The sequence below is a fragment of the Achroia grisella genome, unplaced genomic scaffold (genome assembly GCF_030625045.1).
Source record: "Achroia grisella isolate CSIRO2021 unplaced genomic scaffold, CSIRO_AGI_Agris_v1 utg3615, whole genome shotgun sequence".
Lineage (NCBI taxonomy): Eukaryota > Metazoa > Arthropoda > Insecta > Lepidoptera > Pyralidae > Achroia > Achroia grisella.
Genome location: NW_026712820.1, coordinates 168,960 through 186,731, shown reverse-complemented (window position 1 = coordinate 186,731; position 17,772 = coordinate 168,960). Strand labels below are relative to the sequence as shown.

Below are 17,772 nucleotides of genomic sequence, written 5' to 3'. Positions count from 1 at the left end.
ACCGAGGTTTTCAGATACTATTGAAATTTTGCGTATAGCAAGTAGAAACAAAACGCAACACCGAGGTTTTCAGATACTATTGAAATTTCGCGTATAGCAAGTAGAAACAAAACGCAACACCGAGGTTTTCAGATACTATTGAAATTTCGCGTATAGCAAGTAGAAACAAAACGCAACACCGAGGTTTTCAAATACTATTGAAATTTCGCGTATAACAAGAAGCAACAAAACGCAACACCGAGGTTTTCAGATACTATTGAAATTGTGCGTATAGCAAGTAGAAACAAAACGCAACACCGAGGTTTTCAGATACTATTGAAATTGTGCGTATAGCAAGTAGAAACAAAACGCAACTCAAAAGCTTTACTATTTTTACACTGTGGTTTTAATCTCTAACCTGCCACCTCTTAAGGGTCACCTCTCACATAAATAGATTCTGCACAGTGCCGCACCAGAATAAAACTACTGTTCAGAATGTATATACAATTTTTAAACAGAAATTCATAGATAGATACATTCTTTATTCACCAATTACGGACACATAATATACACGAGTGTATTGGTTTGGTCACATAATATACTTATATGTTTGATACGATACAAATTACATTCCAAATATAGTATAAATCATAGTTGAAAATTTGTGGAGATAAATGAAATGCCATGATGGAATTTTCACATCTCTAACAATATTTTTTATTCTTAAAACAAATGAATGCGAAGCGCGTTCGAAATTTAAAATTAATACAAAGAAGTTTTTATGTCTCGTACAAATATGAATCTACAGTGCATGTGTGACATGACTAGTGTTGTGTCCACATCCTTTTACTAGTGACGGTCATCGTATAGCTAGTCTATCGATTATCATAACAATGAGACGAATGATAGAAAAACCACGAATTAATAAAAGAAATGTAGGTGACTTTATGTGCTTCAAAAGTGAAAAGGCAGCCAACTCAGCATAATGCTACAGATAACTCTGCAGCGCTGATATTCTGTTGGCTCTTTATGATTACTATACTTTACTTATTGCTAAACAATTACATATGTATTCAATTTCGAGCTCTTCATATATAGTATAAAACAAAGTCGCTATCGCTGTCTGTCCGTCCCTATGTATGCTGAAATCTTTAAAACTACGCAAACGGAAGGTTTATATATAATACATGTACACCCGTACCAAGCTGAGGCGAGTAGGTAGTTAGCATATTTTAGAAAAGTGCCTTTTTGTCTGTTGGCGTTGAGGCACTTTACTATTTTTACACTGTGGTTTTAATCTCTAATCTGCCACCTTTTAAGGGTCACCTCTCACATACATAGATTCTGCACAGTGCCGCACCAGAATAAAACTACTGTTCAGAATATATATACAATTTTTAAACAGATTGCACTGTTAATTGACACATTCAAAATATCTTCATTCATGTAGGTCTATTACAGACTTATGATATGTCAAATCTACCGTCAGTTCGGAATGATTTCAAGATGAGAAGAATTGACAAGAAACTCAGCGCGTATTCTTCATTACATAGTATAAAATAAAGTCGCTGTCGCTGTCTGTCCGTCCCTATGTATGCTTAAATTTTTTGCCCATTTTACACTCAGCCCGTGTGGGCAGGGAAGTGAGCAGCGCGAGAGTGTAAACAGGAGTGGAAACACTTCCCATGCCATTGGCGCTGCCAGACGCTTCCTCGATTGTCGGTTTTTCGTGCGCGAGTCAAAGGACTGGCAGCGCGAGTGGCAGCGTGTTTTTACATTCAGCCCTCTCGCTCAGTTGTCGCCCGGCAATATTTCCGGCAGCGCGAGTGGCAGGGGAAGCGGCTGAATGTAAACGTAGCATTTAAAACTATGCAACGGATTTTGAAACTGTTTTTTTTTAATAGATAGAGTGATTCAAGAGGAAGGTTTATATATATGTACGAGGCGAGTAGCATATGAAACTATATAAATGTTGTACATATTTATAATGATGGACTTATAATTATAATTTGAAAATCCATATTAATATTCGACTAAACCGCATAGGTTTAGCACACCGCTATTTACGATGGTCGCGGGTTCGATTCCTCGCACGGCACAAACATTTGTATTCATGAGTATGATTGTTTGTATCGGTCTGGGTGTTTTCTATGTATAATATGTATGTATTTAAAAAAAAAATATCTATGTACTTGTATCAGATATCTAGTACCCATAACACAAGCTTTAGCTTAACTTAAGATGGCGCTGTGTGAATTGTCCTGAGATTATTATTATTATTATATAATTTTGTTTTTACAGTTTTGATTATAGAATACAAAAATAAACTTTAAATATATTAATATCAAAAGTGTTTCTCAACAAAAACCATCTGTGCTATCGAAGTCGTTACAGCTGCGCGATTCAACGGACTGTAAAAAGTATGCAGCTATTCACGAATGGCACTATGCCGTTTTCAAACTGTTTGTCCCCACTAAAATTAGGTCGCGAACTAGTTCTTTGCAGAGTTGTAGTTCTGTCGTTTAAAACTTTAAAGACTTGCGACTTTGTACATCCCGTTTGCTTTGTGAATACACTTGCTTGCTTGCTTGCTGTCTTGCTGTAACATGTGAAGCGTAAATGTGTCACGCTATGATTGTTTACATGTAAGTGCAAGTCTTTGAGAACGAGACCCTCTAGGGCAGTGACTTCGATTCTTGCGCGGCATAAAAAATATGTTACAATGTACGTCGTGACTCAGTGGTTATTTCGTTTTAGACCTCTAAGGTAGTGACTTCGATTCTTGCCGGCATAAAATATGTTACAATTTCGTTTTTTTTATTTCTAAAAATGATTAAATAATTGGTAACTGTACGAGCGAGCATCGTAAATTATTTCGCAACATTAACATTTTGTTTTACATTTCACATTATATTTAAAATCAGTCCGCTTACTCATTTCAAACATTAATCAGTTATATTTTAAGTTTTAATCAAGTTTCTATTAGTATAATTTATCAATTTTACCTATTTTTTTTATTGGGTACTTTGAGCTATTGTCAGATACCTGCACCTGTAGCACTGCGACCTACATAGATCTATTGTGCTCGCACTTTTTCAAAGTTCGCTACCTAGACCCGTCAGGGACAAGAATTGAAGGATATTCTTAGGAGCGATGGTTTTTATCTCCCCAGGAAAGAGTGTAAACTTTCCAAAGGAGATATTTCGTTTATGCGTGAATGGGCTACAACCACATAGGATGTGTAGTGGCGTTTCCTCTTCAGTTTGGCAGAATCTGCAGATTTTTGTCGTGCATAGTTTTACCTTTAGAAAACTTAAGACTACATAAAACTTAACATAAACAGGTGCAAGCAAACAGTATTATGTTTTCAGACTACAACGAGTAGGTGCTGTGTTAAATTTATTCATTTTATCCAATAACTAATTAAACATTGACGACCTCGGTGGTCTAGCAGTCTAGCACACCGCTTTACATCCGATGGTCGCGGGTTCGATTCCTTGCACGGCACAAACATTTGTATTCATGAGTATGATTGTTTGTATCGGTCTGGGTGTTTTCTTTGTATATTATGTATGTATTTACGAAAAAAATCTATGTATTTTTATCAGTTATATAGTACCCATAGCACAAGCTTCAGCTAGCTTAATTTGGGTCCAGATGGCGTTGTGTAAATTGTCCTGAGATAATTATTATATATTATTAATTAAACATCTTTAGATGTTTGCATATGAAATTGTCATTTTGTTGTACTGACCACTTTGATCTCAAATATCTCCTCTTTGGTTAGAAATATCAATTTCAAATTTATACAGCTATTTTCTCATGCATTTGTTTTTCGAAAACCGTAATCCATATGGTTTTCCATCTTTGTTTTTTTTTGCATTGGTGGTGTCGCAAAAGAAAACACAGTACGTTTTTGTTTCCAAGGTTTTCGTTCTGGAAATTTTGACCTGTAAAACAAGCCCCGTGATAAATGAATAGCCTATGAGATGGCAAATCTGCATAAATAGCAATGATACATACTTTGATTAAAGAAATCTATATATATAACTCAAAGGTGACGGACATAGTGATCTATCAACGCACAGCCCAAACCACTGGTCGGATCAGGCTGAAATTTGGCATGCAGGTAGATGTTATGACGTAGGCATCCGCTAAGAAAGGATTTTGATTAAATCTACCCCCAATGGGATAAAATAGGGGATGAAAGTTTATATGAAACTTTGTCAATTTTAAACCGATCGGGCTGAGACTTTGCATGCATAAAACTACTATGACTTAGGCATCCCCTATGAAAGGATTTTGATAAATTCCATCCCTAAGGGGATAAATTAACGCGAGCAAAGCCGCGGGCAAAAGCTAGTATATTATATTTTGAAAAAATTGATTTTAGGTTACTCCCTTACAAAACGCCAATTTCATATGTTAGGTAGTTTCATATCTAATATTAATAAGATTCTAGAGTGATTAAATTAATAAATATTATTTCTATTTCTAAAAATGCGCAAATAAATAACCTTTAGAAAACTTAAGACCATATAAAGTTTCCGTGTTTGACTTAGTAAGTAAGGTGGAACGTTGTAGAATCCGGTTCTTCTTCTTCGTTTCAATGGCAACCAAATACATTTAAATATAATTTTCCCCAGAACGCCGCGACAACCCTTGCGCACTCCGTCGCATCCCTTAGGTCCCCCTTTGTGCAGGATGCTGGGCACAAAGGACAAGCCAGCAGGTGTGCCATAGTCTGGGATGGCGCTCCGCAGTCACAAGCCTCCCTTGAAGCGGCACCCCACTTTACCAAGTTGTACCTGCAGCGGCCCATCTGGGTTCGTAGTCTGTTGAGCGATTTCCAAATGGGCCATTGCAGGTCGCTACCTGGGGGCAGGTGTTCGATTGGTTGAATAAAGTCCAAAGGAGCAGGATGTTTTTTTTTTTTTATATTTAACTTTATTTGATTTAACTTCCATATCCATGACATTCATCTATATATTCCAGAATCCGGTTAAAAACTTAACATATACAGGTGCTGGAAAACAGCATTGTGTTCTCAGACTATGAGTAGGTGCTGTAAATTTATTCATTGGCTTATGTGGAGTAGACGTTTCTACCCCTACACAAGCTACGACCTAGGGGTAGTACACTTGAATATATCGGAACTGAACAGTGCAGAGGGAGCCCTGCCTCAACTGTCTGCTTTGCTGTTTAATATTTATATGTTTGTTACATTCAGACACGTATGACGGGCTCGGATGTCTAGCGGTTTAGCATATAGCTTCACTTTCGACGGTCGCGGGTTCGATTCAAACATTTGTATTAATGAATATGATTTTTTGTATCAATCTGGGTGTTTTCTATGTATATATTTCCTGTGATAAATAAATCTAAACAAAGTTTGGTAGCACCAGTCAATAAGAGTATCAATTTAGTTAAAACTTCAGAGATATTCAATTACTGTTCAGATGGTCGCGGGTTCGATTCCTCGCACGGCACAAACATTTGTATATATGAGTATGATTGTTTGTATCGGTCTGGGTGTTTTCTATGTATAATATGTATGTATTTACAAAAAAAAAATATCTATGTATGTATCAGTTATCTAGTACCCATAACACAAGCTTTAGCTAGCTTAACTTGGGTCTAGATGGCACTGTGTGAATTGTCCTAAGATTATTATTATTATAAAAAAAAAAGATTATTTTTGATCGAAAGAAATATATTTCTATATACTTAATGCAGATCTATTAAGCGGAGGCAATAAATGAACACTTTCATTCCGAATTAGAGGTATATTAAAATGATTTTAAAATAGATTAAAGAAAAATATTTATTCACACAAACTTAACTTAAGCACTTTTGAATAGTCACAGTTATTTTTTAATGACGACCTCGGTGGTCTAGCGGTCTTGCACACCGCTTTACGTCCGATGGTCGCGGGTTCGATTCCTCGCACGGCACAAACATTTGTATTCATGAGTATGATTGTTTGTATCGGTCTGGGTGTTTTCTATGTATAATATGTATGTATTTGCGAGAAAAAAAGTATGTATTTGTATAGTTATCTAGTACCCATAACACAAGCTTTAGCTAGCTTAACTTGGGTATAGATGGCGCTGTGTGAATTGTCCTATAATTATTATTATAAAAAAAATAAACAGAAAACGCGACCCGCGGCCCGCAGACCGCTTGCGGCCCGCGACAAACATTTCTTTAAATGAATTTATTTTCTTCGACTTTCTCGCATCAATACATTAAAAAAAAATTTTTAATAATGTACCGCTTTATCGAAAGCTGTCTCATCACAAGAAGAAAATGTAAGCAAAAATGCTTAAATGTATTATTGTTTGAATAAAGAATATTCTTTTCTAAAATTCATTTAAGAAATAAAATCGCCAGCACAAGTCAAAATGTACGTGCTTAATTCAGCCGCTTTACGGTCTAGTAACTAGACCGTAAAGTGAGATTGTTTTCTATTTACATAGAGAACAATCTCACTATATAACGTAAGAAATTTGCTATAAAGTATTAAGAAGAACAGAGTCTGAACATCTGCCGCTAACGAAGTGTCGCGATGGTGTTTGCTCGCAGTGTAGGCTCGTTTAAGTCCCAACTCGACGTCTGGGGGTCGAAAGCAGAGATGTTATGGATATAAAATTTCGGATACGGATACGTTTTGGATATAGGAATGATTATTATAACGGATACGGATGTGGATATTAAATTATTTCGGATGATCCGTTAGTTTCGGATAATTTCGGTTACGAATATTAATTAATTTTAGGAATTTAAAAAGTAAAATACAAATCTATACATATGTATAAATAAAATTAGAGTGTCTGTTTGTAATATTGAAATAACCGTTTTTTACTACATACATATGAATATAAATACGGTACCTAGATAACAGTTTTTACAATTTTTGCCTGTCCGTTTGTTCCAGCTAATCTCTGAAATGGCTGGACCGATTTTAACGGGACTTTTATCGGCAAGTAGTTGATTTAATAAGGAGTAACTTAGGCTACTTTTATTTTATAAAAATAAAGTAGCCTAAGTTACTAATAAAATGGTTCCATAACGTGTCTCAATTAGGCTCCAAAACCTATCGGATATTATCCGAAACTTTTATTTCAGATGCGGTTATAGTTACGAGTATTTTTTCTATCGGATATCCGATAGTTTCGTTTACGGTTACGGACCTCACTAACATCCCTGGTAAGCACTTAGTGTTGAGAAACTTTCGTCGCAGCACTCGAGTTAGCGCAGTTGTGCAAGAAAAATAGTTTCGTTACAAGCTAGGCTTGCTGTCAAATGAGTGCTTGAAAATAACTTTTGATACTTCAATAACCACTGACGCTGAGTTCATAGAACTTAAGAAGAAATACTTACAAGTTCGTTAGTTCTTATGATGAAGAAATACTTACAAGTTCGTTAGTTCTTAAGATAATCTAAGAATAGAACGACGTAACTGTAAGGGTGATGATTAATGTGATATTAATATTATTACTGACCTGACAAACGTTGTGTTGCCATATAAATTAATATCTTTATTAAAAATCTAGCTGTTCCCGCGACGAGTTATATTCCACGCGGACGAAGTCGCCGGAACAACTAGTCAACAATAAAATTACTACAAAATGTATGTAATAGGAGTATAGTATATTACACCTACTTCTATAATGTATCTAATGTGTACTTTAGCATAAGTAATAATAATAATAATAAGATAAAAAAAAAACAGTAAAAGCTGAAAAATAAAATAAACTCAGGACAATTCACACAGCGCCATCTAGACCCAAGTTAAGCTAGCTAAAGCTTGTGTTATGGGTACATTGGGTACTAGACAACTGATACAAATACATAGATAATTTGTTTCGTAAATACATACATAGAAAATACCCAGACCGATACAAACAATCATACTCATGAATGAACAAATGTTTGTGCCGTGCGAGGAATCGAACCTGCGACTATCGGACGTAAAGCGATGTGCTAGACCGCTAGACCACGGTTATAAGTGTATTTTTTGTTTGATGTACACATTTCTCATATTGAGTAGACGTGAACAACCCTCAGTTTACAAGATGACATGCCGTTAAAACGTACTACATGGTTTGAGAACGCGTAAAATATAAAAACACAAAGATGAAAGTTTTTTAATGGCCTCCCTTAGATGGGTACGGAGAGGAAATTTGCAAAATAAAAAACGCAGGACCTTTCCCAACTACGACAAAATGGTTGTTCAAATTTCAATTAGATCTTGTTGAAATGCTTAGTGTAGTTATGTTACCTTTGACTTTTTTAACCGGCTTAAAAAAAGGAGATTCACAATTCGACTGCATTTTTCTATATATGAGTTACCTTACTTTTTCTACGTGAGCCAAATTGGGAGATTTTGTTCAAATGATGGTTCTGATCAAAACAAATCGTTTATTCGACTAGTAGAATATTTTAGGTGCTTATGAATATCAGGTTTACAACAACCTGCCTGAGTCTGAACTCAATTTGCCAGAAAAGATTCAAATGTCTTATAAAATATTTTCTTTGTAAAAAAGTTTATTATAAAATTTAACAATTTATAAATGATAATAATGTTTTTGTAGAAAATATCTAACTTAAAATTCATAGCGCTGATAATGTTATCTGATTGAACAGAGATTAAGTGCGTAGCGGTTTCTATATTAATTGTCGCATGCCTAATCCTTGTAAATATAAATCTAATTAAAACAACATTTATTTAAAAGAGCAACACACAAGTTTCTTTCTCATTCTTCTTGTAATGAGACAACTTTCCGAATGAGTAGTGTAATACAAAAATGTAACTATTCAAAAGTGCTTATATTAAGTTTATTTGAATAAAGATTATTTCTATTGCTATTACAAAAGTACAGATTTATTTTTAAATTTTTTTAGGTACACTGACTTACCCTGGTGGTCACTATCCTCTCTAATTGAATGTATATATTCTACTAGCGGTTACCGCCCCTTCGTCCGCGTGGAATTTAACTTTATTTTCTAAAATAAAAGTAGCCTAAGTTACTCTTTATTACATCAGCTACCTGCCAAAAAAATTCCTGTCAAAATCGGTCCAGCCATTTCAGAGATTAGACGTAACAAACAGACAGACAGACAAAAATGGTAAAAAATGTTATTTTGGTGAATGTACCGTTAACAAAAACAAAAAAAAACGGTTATTTCAATTACAAACAGATTACAATTTTTTCGAAAGAAAATAGTTTAATCAACGGCGGTAACCCGAAATTATGTTGATTGCATTCTATGTAGTCTCAATTCAGTGGTCGGTATTGAAGTGGCCCCAGCTGGCTGCGGTGCGCACTCATAACTCCCAGACTATTGTGTCTACCATTTGTGTACTTTCATTCAACCCCAGGGTTGCAATTGTTTCCTTATTCTGCACTCTTTTCGCATCCACAATGGCAGAAAATAATACAAAATTGGTACAAAACCGCGGCAGGAATGTACTGATGTGTCAACTCGAGTTAGTAACTCGAGTTAACTCGAGTTGCATTCTGCCAACTCGAGTTAGAGGGGAGGAATGGGAATGTTAGTAATGTGGTCTGTTGACCCTATTGCTATCAATGTACCATGTCAGGTTGACCTCCACGCGGTTCCCCCTGGAAACTATCGTGATGAATTCCAGGAGAATTTGTCAGGCTGTAATAGTTCTCTCAATGATATATATAAAGTTCAGCTTTATTAAAATGACGTAAGTTTATTTATAAAATAGTATAGTTTAGGGGGGTCCGGCGGGGGGTTGGAACCACATTAAGGATCTGGCAATGAGCAGAGCAAGTTGTAATACTGTTACGAGCAATATGTGAAAAATGGAGCATCTTAAAATAACGAATTTGATATGAAATTGTATACACCGTTGTTACCCAATATACCGTTTCAATGAGTCTGGTAGGATGAAGAACCAAGAAAACTGTCTGGCAATTTAGGAAACTCAGTTTAATAGTTCTCTCAATAATATATATAAAGTTCAGCTTTATTAAAATGACGTAAGTTTATTTATAAAATAGTATTGTTTAGGGGGGTCCGGCGGGGGGTTGGAACCACACTACGTGTCTGGCAATGAGCAGCGCAAGTTATAATAATGCTACGAACAATATATGAAAATATGGAGTTTGTTAAAATGACGAATTTGATATGAAATTTTTTACACCTTTGTTACCTGTTAATTGTAACCTGTTAAAGGAACCACGATCCAGGTTTCATGTTTGGGGATCGTTCTTACCTGTGTTGGGGACACACATAAAAGAACTTTCACGTTTACTAATGAAACGTAAGTCTGGCCGTCGTGGGCTCTTGGGCTAATCAGCTACCTGCCAAAGTCATCAAATTTAATCCGGATCCGAAAGTAAAAGTAGTAACCTACTCTGTACAACATTTATACGTTCTCTGTTTTTGATATTAACTGTGATTTTTTACCTCGACCTTCCTTCTTTCGGTTTGTTTTTTGTTCTCATACGTTTTTAAATAAATATTTTTAGCGACTAAGATGGGGCCGCCATTATTTATGTTTGTATGTTCTCTGTAGCAGCAGCAGGAAAGAAAGAGGTGGATAGACACCAGTCGTGACTATTTACATATTTATAATATAGAAGTTTAGTATTTACAATTAGTATATGTACAAGAAGGCGATTCGGTCTCGAATCACAACTTGTTATTTCCTGCTCCATCGTAACTATTTTTTTTTTATTAAGTATTTTACGGCCCTGGAAATCTTCTTTCAGCCAAACAATTACATTCTACAAATGCAAATCAACTATTAATTACATCTATAGCGTCCTTATAACGGTGTTGCCGCACGATGATAGTAGATTCGCCACATATTTATTCAAAAACGTATGAGAACAAAAACATCAAGTTAATTATTTCACAATAATCATCAGTTTTCAAACAATTAAACTTTGAAATTGTAATTAGTATAATGACACCAAAGAGGCTGAGTGGGGTTTGCTCACGGCTGCACCATGATTAATCAGCGATGGTGGCTAGACATACGGACAGACAGCAGCGAATTACAGTAAAACACCGGACCGTAGAGATTGCAACAGGGAGGCTGCAATCAAAAGGTTTTTGTGCTCGTAACAATGCATCCTGCAGATTGTCTGAGGGGAATTCGAAATATTACAAATGCGTACTTTCATTTTTGCCTCTTGAAATGCTGTAAGAACAATCCCTCTTTATTAAACTAAAATCTATACATATAAATAAAATTGGAGTGTCTGTTTGTAATATTGAAATAACCGTTTTTTACTACATACATATGAATATAAATACGATACATACACCAAAATAACTGGTCTATTTGTTGCAGTTAATCTCTGAAATGGTTGGACCGATTTTAAAGGGAATTTTATTAGCAGGTAGCTAATGTAATAAGAAGTAACTGAAGCTACTATTATTTTAGAAAAATAAAGTTAAATTCCACGCGGACGAAGTCGCGTGAACAGCTAGTTATTAAATAATTTTACTGATTAATGTATAACTACTCTGAATTTGGGTTCTATTCAGGTTACTAACTTACACTGACTTTAAAAAAAAATTATAAAATATTTAATTGAGTTTCTTGCCAGTTCTTCTCAATTGGATCTATATAATGAACTGGACGTAAGGAAAAAAAATATAAATATAATATAAAAAATTTAACGTTCATAAGCGGCTAATATGTCCTACATGAATAAATGATTTTTGAATTTGAATTGTTACTTTATGCTCAAACTAAATTCCCAATTCATTCATAATCTGTAATAGATCTAAATGAATTAAGATAATTTTGACTTAATAATTTATTCATTAGCAATTGAATGATGAATCTAGAAATCTGTTATCACTAACAAGAGACATTTTAAGGCTTTCAGACGGGTATCAGGGGATACGATTAAACCTGAATTTAATCAAAAGGGTCTAGTCTAAGTTTGACGATCTGACCTTCTATTCGTCATTACGTAAGAGGCACGGTGCGGCACCTCCATCCAATACTCGGAGCCAGTACACCCTTGGGGGTAGTTTCTTTTGTTTTTTAGTGGGGCAGTTCTTTTTATTTATTTGTAGGGTTTTATTTGAATAGTTGTCGAACAGTATAGCATAGTATACTAAATATATGAGTATAATGTAGCCTAAGTTACTCCTTATTACATCAGCTACCTGCCAAAAAAAGGACCGTCAAAATCGGTCCAGCTATTTCAGAGATTAGCCGGAACAAACAGAAAAACAGAAATGGTAAAAAATATTATGTAGGTGTAGGTATCGTACTTATATTCATATGCAGGTAGTAAAAAACGGTAATTTCAATATTACAAACAGACACTCCAATTTTATTTATATGTATAGTTATTATTTTCGGAGTGTTATATGTATAATAAGACTTATTGTCTGTGTAACGCTAAAAATTTGTTACTGTACTTTTAGATGTATTGATTTTATTATATAATAATTCAATTGAGAAACAAAAATAATTTGTCTACATATAGTGTTATATTCATATTGTAACAATTGATATCTAGAAACATTAAACAAATGCTTGATATAAGCTATGGAAGAGTGGATCCACCTGACACAGGCACCTCTATACTCAAAAGGAATCTTCAACAAATGTAGTTGTAAAATTGTGTTACCTAAATAATGAACTTTGAATTTTGATATCGAGTTCCAACAGATTCTAGAAACTTCTAATATCCTAAACATATCGAATATCGTGGACGTAATATTTGTCTACACATAGTGTTATATTCATATTGTAACAATTGATATTGAATTCCAACAAGCTCTAGAAACTTCTACTATCCTAAACATATCAAATATCGTGATTATTTAAACATAATAAAAAAATCTCCTACTATGTTATTTGCGACGTAATTTTTGTCTACACATAGTGTTATATTTGGATTTAATTAAATAAAATAGTTCCTTTGCAAAAAAGCTTACTATAAAATTGAATAATTCGTTAACGATAATAATGTTTTTATAGAAAAACTTTAAATCCATAGCACTGACAATATTATCTGATTACATTAATAATGAGTGCGTAGCGATTTCTATGTTGATTATCGCATGCCTCTTACTTGTTATACTATAATTATTAACATAAAAAAACATCTATTAAAAAGTGCAACACACAAGTTTCTTGCTCATCCTTCTTGTGATGAATCTGCAATCCAAATGAGTGGTAGAATCAAAATATGACTAGGTATTGAAAAGTGCTTGTAATGAGTTTATTTGAATAAAGATTATTTCTATTTCTATTTCTATTCAAATTGTAACAATTGCTATCGAGTTCCAACAGGCTCTAGAAACTTCTAATATCCTAAACATATCAAATTCAAATTTTCAAATTCAAAAATCATTTATTCATGTAGGACATTTTAGCCGCTTATGAACGTCAAGTTTTTACATTATATTTTTTTCCCTACCGTCCAGTTCGGTATATAGTCCAATTGAGAAGAACTGCCAAGAACCTCAATTGAATTACTTTTTTTTTTAAATCCAGTTTATTTACAATGCATAGGTATTTATATAGGTGTCTACGTCTAACATTAAATGAAAATCCCGAACATGAAAACTATTGCCATGCACGCTCGTCATTCAAGTAATCGTTTAGTGAGTAATAGGCCTTGCTCAGTAAATATGATTTAACAGATGTTTTGAATTTATTTAAGGGTAATATATTGGAATTACCCTTAAATAAATTCAAAACATCTGTTAAATCATATTTACTTTTATTTGATACCAATAGCAACCTTTGGTCTATTGCTATTGGTATCATATATCGTGGTCGTTTAAACATAATAAAATTGCAGTTTGCTCAACGAGATTAATGTGCATTATTTGGACGAGTGTTGACGGCTCTCGACCACGAAAGACCGATGTCCCTTGGACATTAATGATGTCGTTTTGGTGATTTAGGGCCCCTTCGTGTTGCCCTAAATCACCACTAGTTATTAGCTCGCATACAAAATAACATGGGCGGCATGTTGTGACGGCCTCGGTGGTATAGCGGTTTAGCGCATTGCTTAAGGAAAGCGATGGTCACGAATTCGATTCTTCGCATGGTGCAAATATTTGCATTCATGAGTATGATTGTTTGTATCCGTCTGGGTATTTTCTATGTATGTATTTACGAAAAAAAATACATTTTCGTATCAGTTATCTAGTACCCATAACATAAGCTTTAGCTAGCTTAACTTGGATCTAGATGTCGTTGTGTGAATTGTTCTGAGATTATTATTATTTTCACTATTGCCGCATTTTCTTACCCTTTGCTGTTTTTTTTACTACACTTACGGACCGAAACCAAGTGAGTGCTGTGTGTGTATGTGTGTACTTATTGCGTGACTGGTGTAATGTCCTTTTTATCTGTTTCTCAGAAATTTTCGGACAGTTCTACAGGTATTCAAAATGGCGGTCTTTTTGAAGGGTGGTGTAAAGTATTTTCTAAATTTAATTGTTTGAGATTATGATGTAGGTGATTATTATTATTACTATTATTATATTCATTCATTCATAATTTAAGAGCTACGCTCTTGTCGGTGGAGCTCTTGCCACTTTCCGCGATCTTCCATCATGCTCTTTAATTCTTGATACGACACGACTCCCATTTTGTCCTCAATTTGTTTGATGTAGCTATTCCTTGGTCTTCCCCTCCCCCTCTTTCCTTCTATTTTCCCCTCAATAATAATTTTCATGAAATCATCGCGCCGTATCAAGTGTCCTAACATATTTCCTCGTCTATTTTCTATGCTGTTCAACATCTGCCTTTTTTCTTTTACCCTGTGTAGTACTTCTTCGTTTCTTACTTTATCCTTCCAGCTAATTCTTTCCATCCTCCTCCAACACCACATTTCAAAAGCCTCCAGTTTGTCTCTTTCCTTTTGGTTTAATGTCCACGTCTCAACGCATACAAGGCTATACTCCAGATGCCGATAAGGGAGATGTATAAAACATATATATATTATTATTATATATATAATAATAATATATATATGTTTTATACATCTCCCGTTTCATGGGGGAAATACGTTACGTTACCTTAAATTATTATTATTATTATTATTATACAATGCCCAACAAACAATGTTTGGTTGCAACGTACGTGTTGTGTGACCACAGTCTGAGTGCTTGTTACCGTCTCTCAACAATTGTAGTTTTAATGAGCTTGTCGCTCAAGTGGTAGCAATTGTTATAAACGTTGTGAAAGTCACATATTACGGAGAGGTGACCTTTGTGGTGGAGTGGTATAACACCTTGCAATGGTCATGGGTTCATTTTTCGAATATACACATTTTGAAACTGCGTATTTTGAAAGTTGACAATGCATTTGATTTCTCCATTTCGGATAACTTCGCGAGGGCTATGCTTCCGAAATATATGTAAGTTGTCAGGAAGGATAGGAAATAATAATAATATGTTTTATGTATGTAAAAATGTTTTTTACATTGGTCCATAAATGAAACTAATAATAACCCTGGACAATTCTCAAGCTAAGTAGAGCTTGTGTTATGGCTACTAGACAACTGATAGATTTTTTTTTGTAAATACATACATATATAGATATAAATAAAATGTATGTCTGTTTGTAATATTGAAATAACCGTATTTAGGTACTACATGCATATGAATATATACACCAAAATAACATTTTTTACAATTTTTGTCTGTCTGTCTGTCTGTTTGTTCCGGTTAATCTCTGAAATGGCTGGACCGATTTTGACGGGACTTTTTTTGACAGTATGTGATGTAACAAGGAGTAACTTAGGCTACTTTTATTTTTGACAAATAACGTTAAATTCCACGTCTAAGTCGCGTGTACAGCTACTGTTTATATCGTTCCAATATAAACAATCATCTGAATACAAATGTATGTATCCGATTTTGATCCCGCGACCATCGAAAGTGAGATTGACCAATAAACCATCGATCGTTGTAATAATAGTTTTGCTTACTTTTGTTTAACTAAAACTGCCTAATATTACATTTTCTTTATCGTTTATGTAGAAAATTATAGGTAGACGTATTTGTTGAAGCATTTCTGTCGATAAGGTGAACTTGGTTTGTAAGTTGTGTTTTAGTTTGAAAATATATTAGAAATAGCTTGATATGGTATGGGAATTCTATGGCCATCAAAACGTAATCTGTAACCCCGAAGCATCAAAAAAATAGCTTGATATGTAATATAACAGAACTATAAATTCAAAGTACAAATTTAGAATATAAACTTGATATTCTTGAGATTCTATGGCTGTCAAAACAAAAATAACGTACTAATTCCTCAGAAATAGCTTGATATGGTATTGGAGATACTATGATCGTCAAAACATACTCTGTAACCCCGAAGTACTAAATCCTCAGAAATAGCTTGATATGGTATGGGAGATTCTATGGCCGTCAAAACGTACTCTGTAACCCCGAAGTACTAATTCCTCAGGAATAACTTGATATGGTATGGGAGATTCTATGGCCGTCAAAGCGTACTCTGTAACCCCGAAGTACTAATTCCTCAGAAATAACTTGATATGGTATGGGAGATACTACGGTTGTAAGAGAAACTAGTATTCACAGTGTACTCTGTAACTCCGAAGTATTGCTGTATATAAGGGAAGGTTAGGACTCTGAATTAGGCAATTATTAGGCCATTCGTTTTTTTATAGCATAGGGAATAAACGAGCTTGGATCTCACCTGATGGTAAGTGATTACCGCCGCCCATGAGCATTGGTAACATCAGGGGAATTGTAAGTGTCTTGCCGGCCTTTTAAGGAGTAAGATCTTTTCTTAAAGATTTTAATATCGATTCGGAAATATCATTGCTGGAAGGTGATTCCACAATGTAGTTTTGCGTGGCAAAATTTCGGGAAAAACGTACTGTGGAGGATCGCATTACCCAGATGATCAGGATGATATTTTAGTTTCTGGGAAAAGGTGATTCCGCAATGTGGTTGTGCATGGCAAAAAGTTTCGGGACAAACGCACTATGGAGGACAGCCTTTCACATAGTTTTTGGCGTGTGGTATGGTGGTGAAATTCAACAACTAGTATTAATCCGAACAATTTCTCTAAACACTCACCGTGATATATACGGTAGAAAATGCACTCAGATGCAATATTTCGCCGCAAAGCAAAGTCGGTTCTGTCACAAACACGTTGATTTTCAAAAATTCTGGCTGCTCGGTTCAGAATTTGCTTGTTGGTCCTTGTAATTTCATAAAAAACAATGTCTAGATGCCATCGGCCATCTCACTGGTATCACTAGTGAAGTATATAAATTTTTATGTCGTTTCCAAAGATACTAAATATGCCCACTGTTCGTAAGATAACAAATTGTCCTGGGAATAGTAGTAATGAGATCGTGTGGCGCGGCGGCGGGTCTCGTTGCACCATCCAACAACTGATTACATCTCAGCTGTGGACCGACGTTATTAAACGGCAGTATTAATATTGGCTCGGTTCACGACCTCGCTACTTATTCATTGAAATCGATGGCCAGTTAGCGATTCTTAAATGATTTGTGATTTTTCTGTTAGACTGGAAAAATATTTACAACACCGTCTCTAACACTGTAACATATTACTAACTAGCTTTTACCCGCGGCTTTCGCCTAACTTCCACTAGATGGCTTTGACCACTAGATGGCGCTGATTTATAATTTCATTACTGGTTGCTAGATGGCGCTGAAGTAACAAAATGTTGGTATTATATTTTGTTGTTTTTTATTAAAAATATTTGCTTTTTTTACATAAAAAGTATCCTACGTTCATTCTAATACCTCCAAGAATATG

At 34.8% G+C, this 17,772-nt stretch overlaps 1 protein-coding gene across 1 annotated transcript in view; it reads left to right on the top strand.

The window, feature by feature from the left end:
* The window catches only part of LOC131843998 (uncharacterized), a 177,299-nt gene that overhangs the window by 41,140 nt on the left and 118,387 nt on the right, over nucleotides 1-17,772 (top strand). The gene's annotated exons all lie outside the window — the stretch shown is intronic.